Source organism: Hyla sarda, chromosome 5 (assembly GCF_029499605.1).
Source record: "Hyla sarda isolate aHylSar1 chromosome 5, aHylSar1.hap1, whole genome shotgun sequence".
In the NCBI taxonomy this organism is placed as follows: Eukaryota; Metazoa; Chordata; class Amphibia; order Anura; family Hylidae; genus Hyla; species Hyla sarda.
This window is the reverse complement of record NC_079193.1, coordinates 80,564,772-80,580,318: the sequence shown is the minus strand read 5'-3', so window position 1 is coordinate 80,580,318 and position 15,547 is coordinate 80,564,772. Positions and strand designations below refer to the sequence as shown.

Below are 15,547 nucleotides of genomic sequence, written 5' to 3'. Positions count from 1 at the left end.
ACAGCTTACAGGACACTGGGAGGGACCCTACCTGCCTCCTCGGTGTCCGATCGGCGAATGACTGCTCCGTGCCTGAGATCCAGTCAGGAGCAGTCAAGCGCCGATAACACTGATCACAGACATTTTAATACATGCCAGTGATCTGTGTAAAAGATCAGTGTATGTAATGTTATAGGCCCCTATGGGAGCTACAACAGTGCAAAAAAAAGTAAAAAAAAAAGTGTTAATAAAGATCATTTAACCCGTTCCCTAATAAAAGTTTGAATCACCCCCCTTTTCCCATTAAAAAAATAAAACAGTAAGTGGTTTGATTGATTGTCGGGGCCCTCTCCTTCCGATAACAGATCATCCAGACTTTTCTCCTGGAGCCTACTCAGAGGGGGCTTTCTTTGGTGCCTCCTTATCGAAGCCCCTCCATTTTTATCATGTATTGGCTGCGCGTCAGCTCAAATCCTTGGAAAGGCAATCATACAGGTGATGGCAACCAGGCACTGCAGCTACGCTGACAAAATCACAAGTCCATTAACAGAACTGTACGGGTGATGTTCACGGGGCTGCAAGCTATAGTAGTAGAAACTTTGTGCAATTCACAGAAGAAAGGGCAAATAGAAAAAAAAGCTGCACTCACCCGTATTTAGAAGTTTGCCAAGAGATGCTTTATTTTCGGGGAGCGGGAGCCAAAGCTCTCAGGTGCAGGGGGTGTACCACAAAACGATTAGTTTTGCGTCGGAAATGACGCTTCTTCTGGTCCGTACGTCATTCTGTCGTAGAGGAAGTGCTTATATGCAGGTAAGTGTTAATTTACATAAACATAACAATCACATTTAAAAACACATATTCCAACATCCGCCACACCTGTAAAAGGTGCGGAACAGGAGACCCAAAGCTTTGAGATACATGATCCAATACGCTTCTCTGCGAAGCAGACGGACATGTTTGTCTTCTCCCATAGCATAGTCTTCTCTCTATTCTCTCCAGACTGGCAAAATTTTAATGGGTAGTATTATTTTGGTGGCACGATTGCATATGGGTAATGAACCATGTCGCACCCTTCCCTGTACGGAGGGAATAGAGATTTTCACGAACTTGGGTGCACAACTTTCTCTTTGTTTTTCCAATATAGAAGAAATTACAACCACAGATTAACGCATACACAACAAATGTGGTTTGACATGAAATGAACTGATTTACCAGAATATTTTCCCCTCCTAGTATGAAATTTCTTTTTGCTAAATTTAGCTTACAATACCTGCAATTCTTGCAGGGAAAATTTCCTTTGATTTGCAACCAGTTCTCTTTTTTTCCTCTGGACTTCGCTTTTACCTTTATCATGTCGCCTGTAGTTTTCGTACGGCAAAAGGTTATGATGGGTCTTTATTTGCGAAAACATGCAGATCAGGGTCATGTTCAAACATGAACCAATAATTCAAGATGGTTTTCTTTATTTTGTCATTCATGCATGTATTCGCAAAAGAAAAAACGCATCGGTTATTGTCTGTTCGTTTTTTTCTTGCTGGATACAGTAAATCCCTTCTGTTTTTCTTTTCTACTTTTTTAACTGCCTGTTCGGATAATCTTTTGCATAAGTCATCAAGCTGGCTTTTATATGTCTCTGGGTCACTGTTAACATGCTTCAGTCTGAGCATCTGGCTATATGGGATATTATCCTTGACATAACCTAGATGAGAACTCCCATAATGTAAAAGGGAATTTTTTGCAATACTCTTGCAATAGCCAGATGTGACCAGGGTGCTATCAGTGATTTCCAATTTTACGTCTAAAAATGCAAGACTTTTACCTCCAAAACAACTGGGAAAAAGCATATTGTCAGGATCCGGATACTGTGAGGATACTGGTGGTGGATCCTCTGTGTCAGTGGGGTGATGATGTGGGCCGTACCAGGGGAACGGAGTCTAAGGGGTTACTGGTTTTCACCAGAGCCCGCCGCAAAGCGGGATGGACTTGCAGCGGCAGGTAACCCCCAGGTCGTTCCACCCCATAGCAACTCAACCCCAACTGATGGCTGAGACAGGCGCGGTACAAGAGATTAGGCAAGAGCAAGGTCGGACGTAGCAGAAGGTCAGGGCAGGCAGCAAGGATCGTAGTCAGGGGCAACGACAGAGGGTCTGGAACACTGGCTTGGGACATACAAGGAAACGCTTTCACTGGCACAAGGCAACAAGATCCGGCAATACTGGGAAGGGGAAGTGAGGTTATATAGAGAGGGCACTGGTGTGAGCACTAATTGGGCCAGGCGCCAATCAGTGGCGCACTGGCCCTTTAAATCGCAGAGAGCCCGCGCGCACGCGCCCTAGGGACTGGGGCCGCGCGCGCCGGGACTGAGCCGTCAGGGAACAGGACGGGTGAGGAGACCGGGATGCGAGCCGCGAGCGGGCGCATCCCCGCCGGTAACATTAATGCAGCGCTCCCGGTCAGTGGGTCTGACCGGGGCGCTTCAAGAAGGTGAACGCCGCGAGCGCTCCGGGGACGAGCAGGGACCTGGAGCGCTCGGCGTAACACATATTTTGTGTGTTTATGACATTTAGATGTTCTACAAAGGCATCAAAACGTGCCTTGTCCCCATCCCACACAATCAATATGTCATCCACATACCTGATATAATATTTTATGTGGCTGACATACGGATTGGTGTGGGTGAAGACATACTTCTGTTCGAATACAGAGAGGAAAATATTTGCATACGTGCATGAGATTGGTGTGCCCATGGCTGTGCCTGCGGGATGCGGGTGTACAGGCTCTCCATGTCGATCGATACCAACTGAAATTCATACTGCCAAATAACGTCATCAAAGGCCATGAGCAAGTCCCCAGTATTTTTAATAAGGGTAGGGATCCCTTTTAAGAGAGGGGACAAGAGCCATTCTATGTAGCTGGACAAAGATTCGGTAATAGAATTTATACCTGCCACAATTGGCCTTCCAGTAGGGGCGGTGGTGGATTTGTGGACTTTGGGAAATATGTACCATTTTGCTGGTACAGGATTTTTAGGTAGGAGTTTATTCTCCATTGTTTCTGACAGGACACCATTTTCCACTTGTCTCCTAAGGAAGGTACAGAGATTTTCCAGAGCGCATCTCGTGGGATTATCTTTTAGTGGAGTATAGGTGACCCTGTCATTAAGGTGGCTATATACTACTTTGTTGTAGTTATCAGTGCCCCGCACCACCACAGCTCCACCCTTGTCGGCCTTTGTGATGTGTAGATGTTCCTGTTGTCCTTACCATTTAATTGCTTTTAACTCTCTTTTTGTGAGGTTATTTTTGACTGGTGGATAGATAAGGGCATTAATTTCTCCACTGACTGCTATGTGGAATAAATGAACTGAATTGCCCGGTAATACAGGAGGGTTAAAGGTGGAATTGTCCTGGCATGCTGGGAATTGTAGTTTTGTTACATCTGGAGGGCCACAGTTTGGAGACCACTGGGTTAATGTGTGTCTTTCAAACTTATATTAAAACTTTTTTTTTTCCACTTTATTACACTTCTATGAGGAATCATTAGATTCCTCAGACAGATGAATAGAGTTCTATTGAACTCTATTAATTTGTGTGCTCTGTGATCCATTGATAGAGCCTGGTCCAGCCAGGATCTATCAATGACAGAGCGGGACAGCAGGGAACAGAGGTAAGCCCTCCGGCTACCTCCATAGTGGATCGCCCCCCTGCGATCGCGCTGCGGGGGGGGGGGGGGGGGGGGGGGATCTACCCCACTAGAACACCAGGGAGCATTCACATCTCCCTTTAGACGCCGCTGTCAGCTTTGGCAGCGGCGATCTAAAGGGTTAATAGCCAGCCACGGCGATCGCCGCAGAGTATGGAGCGGGCACGAGTCCGGAGCCCGCTCCATACATACTGCAGAGCGCCGCATGCATCTCCCCGTGCAGACGTGCCTCCTTCCCTCAGCTCTCTGAATGTACAGCTGGGGGGAGTGAAGGCAGAGGACGCAGGTCTGCAAGGGGAGCAAGAAGTCACGCCCCCTCATCTCCCCCCGCACGTCTGCAGAGCAGGAGAGAGAAGACAAATACACAGCTTCTCATCTCCCCTGCTCTGCTTCGGAGGACACAGGCTGCAGAGTATGGAGCGGGCAGGAGTCCGAAGCCCGCTCCATACAGTCTGCAGAGGTCCGGGCGCTTGTCAGGTCCGGCCCTGCTTGCCCGAAGCCGGGCTAAGGGCCGGACAATTTCACCTGCCCGACACCCGAAACTGCTTGTCCCGGGTGTCGGGCGATAGGAATTCCACATCCCTGAAATGCAAAGTAGGAGGAGTAAAAATGGGGGGTATTTTGAGAGCGCTACTGTCAGATGGCGATAGTCAAAGTCAAGAAACGGTATGAGCCAGCACTTATGCAGGACTAACTTTTATTGAAAAAAGAAATCAAGACGTAAAAACAGGACAACGCTTTTCCGCGCTCGCTGGCGCCTTCCTCAGGTCCACAATCATAAACGAGCCCGCCCGCAGGAACTCCGGCTAGGACTACACAAATTTATGATTGTGGACCTGAGGAAGGTGCCAGCGAGCGCCGAAACGCGTTGTCCTGTTTTTACTTCTTGACTTCTTTTTTCAATAAAAGTTAGTCCTGCATAAGTGCTGGCTCATACCGTTTCTTGACTTTGACTATCGCCATCTGACAGTAGCGCTCTCAAAATACCCCCCATTTTTACTCCTCCTACTTTGCATTCTTGTCTGTCCCCCTCGGGAAGACGGAATAATAAGGGGTGAGAGCAGCAGACTGTCGCCATTCCTTCTCACCACCATTGTGTACTATCGACTCAAGGTCAGTACGCCACCTTAGGTGTTGGTGGCGGGTATTTTCATTTTCACTTTTCCATAAAATACCACACAGGGAGCGCCCCATTGTTTTTTCTCCTCCTTTACATCCCTGAAATGTAATTGTTATGTTTCTGTAAATTGACACTTAACTGTATATAAGCACTTCCCCTACGGCAGAATGACCAGAATCTCCAACTGCACCATTTCTACTCCTCGTTCCCTGTTGACTTTGCGCTGCATCGGGAATTGACGCCTTTTGAACGCCTCTGCATTGCCTCATCGTGCCCTAGACACTGCATTTCCATTCTCTATGACCTGTTGCTTTACCCCAGATCTCTCTCCCTCCCGACGTATTGCCGTTTCTGAAGTTATTTCAATAAAAAATTCTTTTGGATTGGAAAATAAAATAAAAGATATCCTAAAAAAATAAAAAATAACAGTGTAAATAAAAATAAACATATGTGGTATTGCCGCGTGAGTAAATGTCCAAATTATAAAAATATATAATCAATTAAACCGCACGGTACAAAGAGTATTTTTGGTCACTTTTTATACCATTAAAAAATTTATAAAAAGTGATCAAAAAGTCGGATCAAAACAAAAATGGTACCGTTAAAAACTTCAGATCACGGCGCAAAAAATGACCTGTACTTGGAAAAATAGAAAAGTTATAGGGGTCAGAATATGACAATTTTAAACGTATACATTTTCCTGCATGTAGTTATGATTTTTTCCAGAAGTACGACAAAATCAAACCTATTTAAGTAGGGTATCATTTTAATCGTATGGATCTACAGAATAATGATAAGGTGTCATTTTTACCGAAATATGCACTGCGTAGAAACGGAAGCCCCCAAAAGTTACAAAATGGCGTTTTTTTCTTCGATTTTGTCGCACACTGATTTTTTTTTTCTGTTTCGCCATAGATTTTTGGGTAAAATGACTAATGTCACTGCAAAGTAGAATTGGTGATGCAAAAAATAAGCCATTATATGGATTTTTAGGTGCAAAATTGAAAGGGTTATGATTTTTAAAAGGTGAGGAAGAAGAAACGAAAGTGCAAAAACGGAAAAACCCTGCGTCCGGGTTAATCCTCCTCCTCCATACAGTCCCATGTAAATACCATCACTCACATCCCTTAAACCTCCTCCTCTTCCTCCATACAGTCCCATGTAAATACCTTCACTCCCCTCCCTTGAACCTCCTCCATACAGTCCCATGTAAATACCTTCACTCCCTTCCCTTGAACCTCCTCCTCCATACAGTCCCATGTAAATACCATCACTCCCCTCCCTTGAACCTCCTCCATACAGTCCCATGTAAATACCTTCACTCCCCTCCCTTGAACCTCCTCCATACAGTCCCATGTAATTACCTTCACTCCCCTCCCTTGAATCTCCTCTTCCATACAGTCCCATGTAAATACCTTCACTCCCCTCCCTTGAACCTCCTCTTCGTCCATACAGTCCAATGTAAATACCTTCACTCCCCTCCCTTGAACCTCCTCCATACAGTCCCATGTAAATACCTTCACTCCCTTCCCTTGAACCTCCTCCTCCATACAGTCCCATGTAATTACCTTCACTCCCCTCCCTTGAACCTCCTCCTCCATACAGTCCCATGTAAATACCATCACTCCCCTCCCTTGAACCTCCTCCATACAGTCCCATGTAAATACCTTCACTCCCCTCCCTTGAACCTCCTCCATACAGTCCCATGTAATTACCTTCACTCCCCTCCCTTGAATCTCCTCCTCCATACAGTCCCATGTAAATACCTTAAATCCCCTCCCTTGAACCTCCTCCATAGAGTCCCATGTAATTACCTTCACTCCCCTCCCTTGAATCTCCTCCTCCATACAGTCCCATGTAAATACCTTCACTCCCCTCCCTTGAACCTCCTCCTCCATACAGTGCCATGTAAATACCTTCACTCCCCTCCCTTGAACCTCCTCCATACAGTCCCATGTAAATACCTTCACTCCCCTCCCTTAAATCTCCTCCTCCATACAGTCCCATGTAATTACCTTCACTCCCCTCCCTTGAATCTCCTCCTCCATACAGTCCCATGTGAATACCTTCACTCCCCTCCCTTGAACCTCCTCTTCCATACAGTCCCATGTAAATACCTTCACTCCCCTCCCTTGAACCTCCTCCATACAGTCCCATGTAAATACCTTCACTCCCCTCCCTTGAACCTCCTCCATACAGTCCCATGTAATTACCTTCACTCCCCTCCCTTGAACCTCCTCCTCCTCCTCCATACAGTCCCATGTAAATACCATCACTCCCCTCCCTTGAACCTCCTCCATACAGTCCCATGTAAATACCTTCACTCCCCTCCCTTGAACCTCCTCCTCCTCCTCCATACAGTCCCATGTAAATACCATCACTCCCCTCCCTTGAACCTCCTCCATACAGTCCCATGTAATTACCTTCACTCCCCTCCCTTGAATCTCCTCCTCCATACAGTCCCATGTAAATACCTTTACTCCCCTCCCTTGAACCTCCTCTTCCATACAGTCCCATGTAAATACCATCACTCCCCTCCCTTGAATCTCCTCCTCCATACAGTCCCATGTAAATACCTTCACTCCCCTCCCTTGAACCTCCTCTTCCATACAGTCCCATGTAAATACCTTCACTCCCCTCCCTTGAACCTCCTCCTCCATACAGCCCCATGTAAATACCATCACTCCCCTCCCTTGAATCTCCTCCTCCATACAGTCCCATGTAAATACCTTCACTCCCCTCCCTTGAACCTCCTCTTCCATACAGTCCCATGTAAATACCATCACTCCCCTCCCTTGAATCTCCTCTTCCATACAGTCCCATGTAAATACCTTCACTCCCCTCCCTTGAACCTCCTCCTCCATACAGCCCCATGTAAATACCATCACTCCCCTCCCTTGAATCTCCTCCTCCATACAGTCCCATGTAATTACCTTCACTCCCCTCCCTTGAATCTCCTCCTCCATACAGTCCCATGTAAATACCTTCACTCCCCTCCCTTGAACCTCCTCCATACAGTCCCATGTAATTACCTTCACTCCCCTCCCTTGAATCTCCTCCTCCATACAGTCCCATGTAAATACCTTCACTCCCCTCCCTTGAACCTCCTCTTCCATACAGTGCCATGTAAATACCATCACTCCCCTCCCTTGAATCTCCTCCTCCATACAGTCCCATGTAATTACCTTCACTCCCCTCCCTTGAATCTCCTCCTCCATACAGTCCCATGTAAATACCTTCACTCCCCTCCCTTGAACCTCCTCCATACAGTCCCATGTAATTACCTTCACTCCCCTCCCTTGAATCTCCTCCTCCATACAGTCCCATGTGAATACCTTCACTCCCCTCCCTTGAACCTCCTCTTCCATACAGTCCCATGTAAATACCTTCACTCCCCTCCCTTGAACCTCCTCCATACAGTCCCATGTAAATACCTTCACTCCCCTCCCTTGAACCTCCTCCATACAGTCCCATGTAATTACCTTCACTCCCCTCCCTTGAACCTCCTCCTCCTCCTCCATACAGTCCCATGTAAATACCTTCACTCCCCTCCCTTGAACCTCCTCTTCCATACAGTCCCATGTAAATACCATCACTCCCCTCCCTTGAATCTCCTCCTCCATACAGTCCCATGTAAATACCTTCACTCCCCTCCCTTGAACCTCCTCTTCCATACAGTCCCAATTAAATACCTTCACTCCCCTCCCTTGAACCTCCTTCTCGATACAGCCCCATGTAAATACCATCACTCCCCTCCCTTGAATCTCCTCCTCCATACAGTCCCATGTAAATACCTTCACTCCCCTCCCTTGAACCTCCTCCTCCATACAGTCCCATGTAAATACCTTCACTCCCCTCCCTTGAACCTCCTCCTCCATACAGCCCCATGTAAATACCTTCACTCCCCTCCCTTGAACCTCCTCCTCCATACAGTCCCATGTAATTACCTTCACTCCCCTCCCTTGAATCTCCTCCTCCATACAGTCCCATGTAAATACCTTCACTCCCCTCCCTTGAACCTCCTCTTCCATACAGTCCCATGTAAATACCTTCACTCCCCTCCCTTGAACCTCCTCCATACAGTCCCATGTAAATACCTTCACTCCCCTCCCTTGAACCTCCTCCTCCATACAGCCCCATGTAAATACCTTCACTCCCCTCCCTTGAACCTCCTCCTCCATACAGCCCCATGTAAATACCTTCACTCCCCTCCCTTGAACCTCCTCCTCCATACAGCCCCATGTAAATACCTTCACTCCCCTCCCTTGAACCTCCTCCTCCATACAGCCCCATGTAAATACCTTCACTCCCCTCCCTTGAACCTCCTCCTCCATACAGCCCCATGTAAATACCTTCACTCCCCTCCCTTGAATCTCCTCCTCCATACAGTCCCATGTAATTACCTTCACTCCCCTCCCTTGAATCTCCTCCTCCATACAGTCCCATGTAAATACCTTCACTCCCCTCCCTTGAACCTCCTCCATACAGTCCCATGTAATTACCTTCACTCCCCTCCCTTGAATCTCCTCCTCCATACAGTCCCATGTAAATACCTTCACTCCCCTCCCTTGAACCTCCTCTTCCATACAGTGCCATGTAAATACCATCACTCCCCTCCCTTGAATCTCCTCCTCCATACAGTCCCATGTAATTACCTTCACTCCCCTCCCTTGAATCTCCTCCTCCATACAGTCCCATGTAAATACCTTCACTCCCCTCCCTTGAACCTCCTCCATACAGTCCCATGTAATTACCTTCACTCCCCTCCCTTGAATCTCCTCCTCCATACAGTCCCATGTGAATACCTTCACTCCCCTCCCTTGAACCTCCTCTTCCATACAGTCCCATGTAAATACCTTCACTCCCCTCCCTTGAACCTCCTCCATACAGTCCCATGTAAATACCTTCACTCCCCTCCCTTGAACCTCCTCCATACAGTCCCATGTAATTACCTTCACTCCCCTCCCTTGAACCTCCTCCTCCTCCTCCTCCATACAGTCCCATGTAAATACCTTCACTCCCCTCCCTTGAACCTCCTCTTCCATACAGTCCCATGTAAATACCATCACTCCCCTCCCTTGAATCTCCTCCTCCATACAGTCCCATGTAAATACCTTCACTCCCCTCCCTTGAACCTCCTCTTCCATACAGTCCCAATTAAATACCTTCACTCCCCTCCCTTGAACCTCCTTCTCGATACAGCCCCATGTAAATACCATCACTCCCCTCCCTTGAATCTCCTCCTCCATACAGTCCCATGTAAATACCTTCACTCCCCTCCCTTGAACCTCCTCCTCCATACAGTCCCATGTAAATACCTTCACTCCCCTCCCTTGAACCTCCTCCTCCATACAGCCCCATGTAAATACCTTCACTCCCCTCCCTTGAACCTCCTCCTCCATACAGTCCCATGTAATTACCTTCACTCCCCTCCCTTGAATCTCCTCCTCCATACAGTCCCATGTAAATACCTTCACTCCCCTCCCTTGAACCTCCTCTTCCATACAGTCCCATGTAAATACCTTCACTCCCCTCCCTTGAACCTCCTCCATACAGTCCCATGTAAATACCTTCACTCCCCTCCCTTGAACCTCCTCCTCCATACAGCCCCATGTAAATACCTTCACTCCCCTCCCTTGAACCTCCTCCTCCATACAGCCCCATGTAAATACCTTCACTCCCCTCCCTTGAACCTCCTCCTCCATACAGTCCCATGTAATTACCTTCACTCCCTTCCCTTGAACCTCCTCTTCCATACAGTCCCATGTAAATACCTTCACTCCCCTCCCTTGAACCTCCTCCATACAGTCCCATGTAAATACCTTCACTCCCCTCCCTTGAACCTCCTCCTCCATACAGCCCCATGTAAATACCTTCACTCCCCTCCCTTGAACCTCCTCCTCCATACAGCCCCATGTAAATACCTTCACTCCCCTCCCTTGAATCTCCTCCTCCATACAGCCCCATGTAAATACCTTCACTCCCCTCCCTTGAATCTCCTCCTCCATACAGCCCCATGTAAATACCTTCACTCCCCTCCCTTGAATCTCCTCCTCCATACAGCCCCATGTAAATACCTTCACTCCCCTCCCTTGAACCTCCTCCATACAGTCCCATGTAAATACCTTCACTCCCCTCCCTTGAACCTCCTCCATACAGTCCCATGTAATTACCTTCACTCCCCTCCCTTGAACCTCCTCCTCCTCCTCCTCCATACAGTCCCATGTAAATACCTTCACTCCCCTCCCTTGAACCTCCTCTTCCATACAGTCCCATGTAAATACCATCACTCCCCTCCCTTGAATCTCCTCCTCCATACAGTCCCATGTAAATACCTTCACTCCCCTCCCTTGAACCTCCTCTTCCATACAGTCCCAATTAAATACCTTCACTCCCCTCCCTTGAACCTCCTTCTCGATACAGCCCCATGTAAATACCATCACTCCCCTCCCTTGAATCTCCTCCTCCATACAGTCCCATGTAAATACCTTCACTCCCCTCCCTTGAACCTCCTCCTCCATACAGTCCCATGTAAATACCTTCACTCCCCTCCCTTGAACCTCCTCCTCCATACAGTCCCATGTAAATACCTTCACTCCCCTCCCTTGAACCTCCTCCTCCATACAGTCCCATGTAATTACCTTCACTCCCCTCCCTTGAATCTCCTCCTCCATACAGTCCCATGTAAATACCTTCACTCCCCTCCCTTGAACCTCCTCTTCCATACAGTCCCATGTAAATACCTTCACTCCCCTCCCTTGAACCTCCTCCATACAGTCCCATGTAAATACCTTCACTCCCCTCCCTTGAACCTCCTCCTCCATACAGCCCCATGTAAATACCTTCACTCCCCTCCCTTGAACCTCCTCCTCCATACAGCCCCATGTAAATACCTTCACTCCCCTCCCTTGAACCTCCTCCTCCATACAGTCCCATGTAATTACCTTCACTCCCTTCCCTTGAACCTCCTCTTCCATACAGTCCCATGTAAATACCTTCACTCCCCTCCCTTGAACCTCCTCCATACAGTCCCATGTAAATACCTTCACTCCCCTCCCTTGAACCTCCTCCTCCATACAGCCCCATGTAAATACCTTCACTCCCCTCCCTTGAACCTCCTCCTCCATACAGCCCCATGTAAATACCTTCACTCCCCTCCCTTGAATCTCCTCCTCCATACAGCCCCATGTAAATACCTTCACTCCCCTCCCTTGAATCTCCTCCTCCATACAGTCCCATGTAAATACCTTCCCCCCATGTCCTCTCCCCGTGGAGCCCCCGATCATATACATCATGTACCAGTTCGCTGCTTCTAGTTCCTGTTTTGGCACTGACCGGCGAGACCCCGCCCCTTCCCCAAAGCGACCCTCCCCCTTGCGTGACGTCACGCATACGAGGAGCAACTCCTTTCCAGTGTCTATCGCGGCTGTAGTGTCTTGTGCGGCACCCGGTGCGCTCCTCATTCTCCACAGCGCACTCCCCCCCTTCTCCAGCCTCCTATGGTATCTTCCTATCGGACTCCTGCGGGGCGAGGACACTTACCGGGGAGGGGACACTTCCCTTCAGATGTCTGCAAAGTTTGTTGTGCGAACCCCGACCGGCCTGTCCAGTGAGGAGCCGCTCCGCCCGGCTGTGATCGCAGGGTGAGTACTTGGCTCCGTACTGGAGGAGACATGGAGTTTACTATGGGGCTTCCCAGACACGGACGATCCCACCCAGCCCCTGCCAGCATTATCCATTATCCCGGCTTTTGTCTGCCTGCACGGGGGATGCCGGGTGCTATTGGGGGACGCAGCGGATCCGCACTGATGTGCACTGGAGCGTGCGGTTTTGATCCGTCATCTCCTATTGAGGAAGTTGTGTGTGAGCGGCTGTCATGTCTGTTGTGCCAGCCGGGGAAGTGATGGAATTTACAGCTTCCTCACATCATCCTATTGTTCGGATTTACCCTCATTTATGGTACATTTAGGTTTACACATGTGTTTGCCAAACAATGTGCCTCCAGCTGTTGCAATACTACAATTTGGCTGTCCAGGCATGCTGGGAGTTGTAGTTTTGTAACAGCTGGAGGCACGCTGTTTGGAAAGCACTGGTTTACAGTTTGGGGGGGGGGGGGGGGGACATATAAATTAGCTTTAGTGTCTGTTCACATGTTGCAGATTTGTTGCATGTATGTCATGGATTTTTACCAACTACAGTGATGCCTCAACATACAATAGTTTCAACATACAATGGTCTTTTCTGGACCATTGTAACTTGAAACCAGATTCAACATACAATGCTATGGAATCTGCGAAACGTGTCAATGGCTGGAAGAACCGACCAATCAGAATGGACATTTCACTGGTAAAACTCCTGTATTCCTAAAGTGCATGCGCTGACTGGTGTCTGGTAGCGCCCCCTACAGTACAGGGAGGTATTACATGTTCTGTACTCTTTACCTGTATTACTGAAGTGTATGAACTGACTGATGTCTGGTAGCGCCCCCTACAGTACAGGGAGGTATTACATGTTCTGTACTCTTTACCTGTATTACTGAAGTGTATGCACTGACTGGTGTCTGGTAGCGCCCCCTACAGTACAGGGAGGTATTACATGTTCTGTACTCTTTACCTGTATTACTGAAGTGTATGCACTGACTGGTGTCTGGTAGTGCCTCCTATAGTACAGGGAGGTATTACATGTTCTGTACTCTTTACCTGTGCCAGGATTAGCTGCTGTTTTGGACACCAGGTGAGGGCGGCTCCATTTTCCCTTTTTTTTTTTTTTTAAAGGAAATTGCATGTTCTGTACGGGACCCTGAAGAAGCATCTGTCCTCTACATAGACCAGTGTTTCCCAAAGAGGTTGCCTCAAGCTGTTGCAAAACTACAACTCCCAGCATGCCCGGACAGCCTCTGGCTGTCCGGGCATGCTGGGAGTTGTAGTTTTGCAACAGCTGGAGGCACCCTGGTTGGGAAACACTAAAATAGACAGTGATTACAGCTCCCAGCAGATCTTTCTTACTTTAATATGTAAGGATTTGCTTTATCTGTATTAGTTACTAGTTATTAGTTTATCTATATCTACTTATATATCTACTTATTTATCTTTAATTCTCACTTTTTTTTTCCTATTTTTGGATGACATTTTGGGGCTTCAGAACCAATTACCAGGTTTCCATAGAGTTATGGTCTCAACATACAATGGTCGTCATGGAACCAATTAATATTATAACTTGAGGGACTACTGTATTAAAGTGTGTGTGTGTGTGTGTGTATATATATGTGTTTTTTTGTTTTTTTTTGTAATCTGCAACTAATTTGTTTGTGTGTTGCAAATGCTGGAAATTTGTTGCAGATTTTCCCAATAGATATGAATAGGGAAGTCAATCTGCACCAGATCTGCTGCTTATCCACCATGTGTGAACATACCCCACCTAACAAGTGTTCATGATGTTGCTTTCTTCACTGTTTCCATTGTAAAGGTGGTAACCTAAAGTCGGTAGGGGAACAGATTTTTATGGCTCGTATAGGGCAGCGGTTTCCAAACAGTGTGTCTCCAGCTGTTGCAAAACTAAAACTCCCAGCATGTCCGGACAGCCAATGGTATAGAGACTGTCATATCTATAATGCATCTGCCTAAAGCTAGGGCTACACTGCAACCTAATAGAAAAAAATATGAAAGAAAATGTGGTCCTTATTGTGGACATAATGTTACAGAACAGTAGGAGCTAAGATTATTGACTTTATATATTCATGGGAAAGGATCCAGCAGAACTAGACCTCTACTCCTTCTAGCTTTAGGAGTCCAGTGGGCGGTCCTTTGAGTGATGAAGGGCTGTCATTTATTGATTTGGATCCCCTACTGGACACCTAAACCCAGAAATGAGCAGACGTTTGAAGCGGATCGGTCAGCTCTATTTGCTACTAAGAGCTGCAGACACTATTGGATAGCTGTAAGGGTATTAGAGCAAACTGTACCTTTCCTGGAGCTGATGGCTGTTACAGAACATGTAAAATCACACTCCCCCCCCCCCTGCCAAGTGTCAAGGAGGGGGAGTTAAGTATCCCAAGTGCCAGGCACGCCTTCTTGCAGACCTCACCTCCCAGCCCCTCCAGAACTGATGTAGATTCTAGGAGGTGAGAGGGTAAGTAAGATGGCATTCCAGTCTGACACTTGAGCAGCTTGGCTCCACCTCCTTGACACTTGGCTTATAAATAAAAAGGAGATTTTATATGTTTGGCAACTACCATCCGCTTCAGGAAAGGTATAGTTTGCATTTATACCCTAACCCCTGTCCATTAGTGTCTTAAAGGGGTTATCCAGGAAAAAACTTTTTATATATATATATATATATATATATATATATATATATATATATATATCAACTGGCTTCAGAAAGTTAAACAGATTTGTAAATTACTTCTATTAAACAATCTTAATCCTTCCAGTACTTTTTAGCTGCTGAAGTTGTTCTTTTCTGTCTAAGTGCTCTGATGATGCGTGTCTCAGGAACCGCCCAGTTTAGAAGCAAATCCCCATAGCAAACCTCTTCTTCTCTGTGCAGTTCCCACCACAAGCAGAGATGTCAGCAGAGAGCACTGTTGCCAGACAGAAAACAACAACTCAACTTCAGCAGCTGATAATTATTGGAAGGATTAAGATTTTTTAATAGAAGTAATTTACAAATCTGTTTAACTTTTTGGAGCCAGTTGATATAAAAAATAAAAAAAAAGTTTTTCCTTAAAAAATACCCCTTTAATAG

General features: G+C 47.1%; 1 protein-coding gene across 8 annotated transcripts in view; it reads left to right on the top strand.

The window, feature by feature from the left end:
• The window catches only part of HYCC1 (hyccin PI4KA lipid kinase complex subunit 1), a 369,003-nt gene that overhangs the window by 209,250 nt on the left and 144,206 nt on the right, over positions 1–15,547 (top strand). For 2 of the 8 annotated variants that reach the window (XM_056519772.1, XM_056519764.1), the window contains exon 1: positions 12,211–12,444. The exons of the other annotated variants lie outside the window; for them this stretch is intronic. The gene's annotated coding sequence lies outside the window, so the exon portion shown is untranslated. Of the gene's footprint in view, positions 1–12,210; positions 12,445–15,547 lie in introns of those variants that run through there. 8 annotated transcript variants of the gene reach the window in all.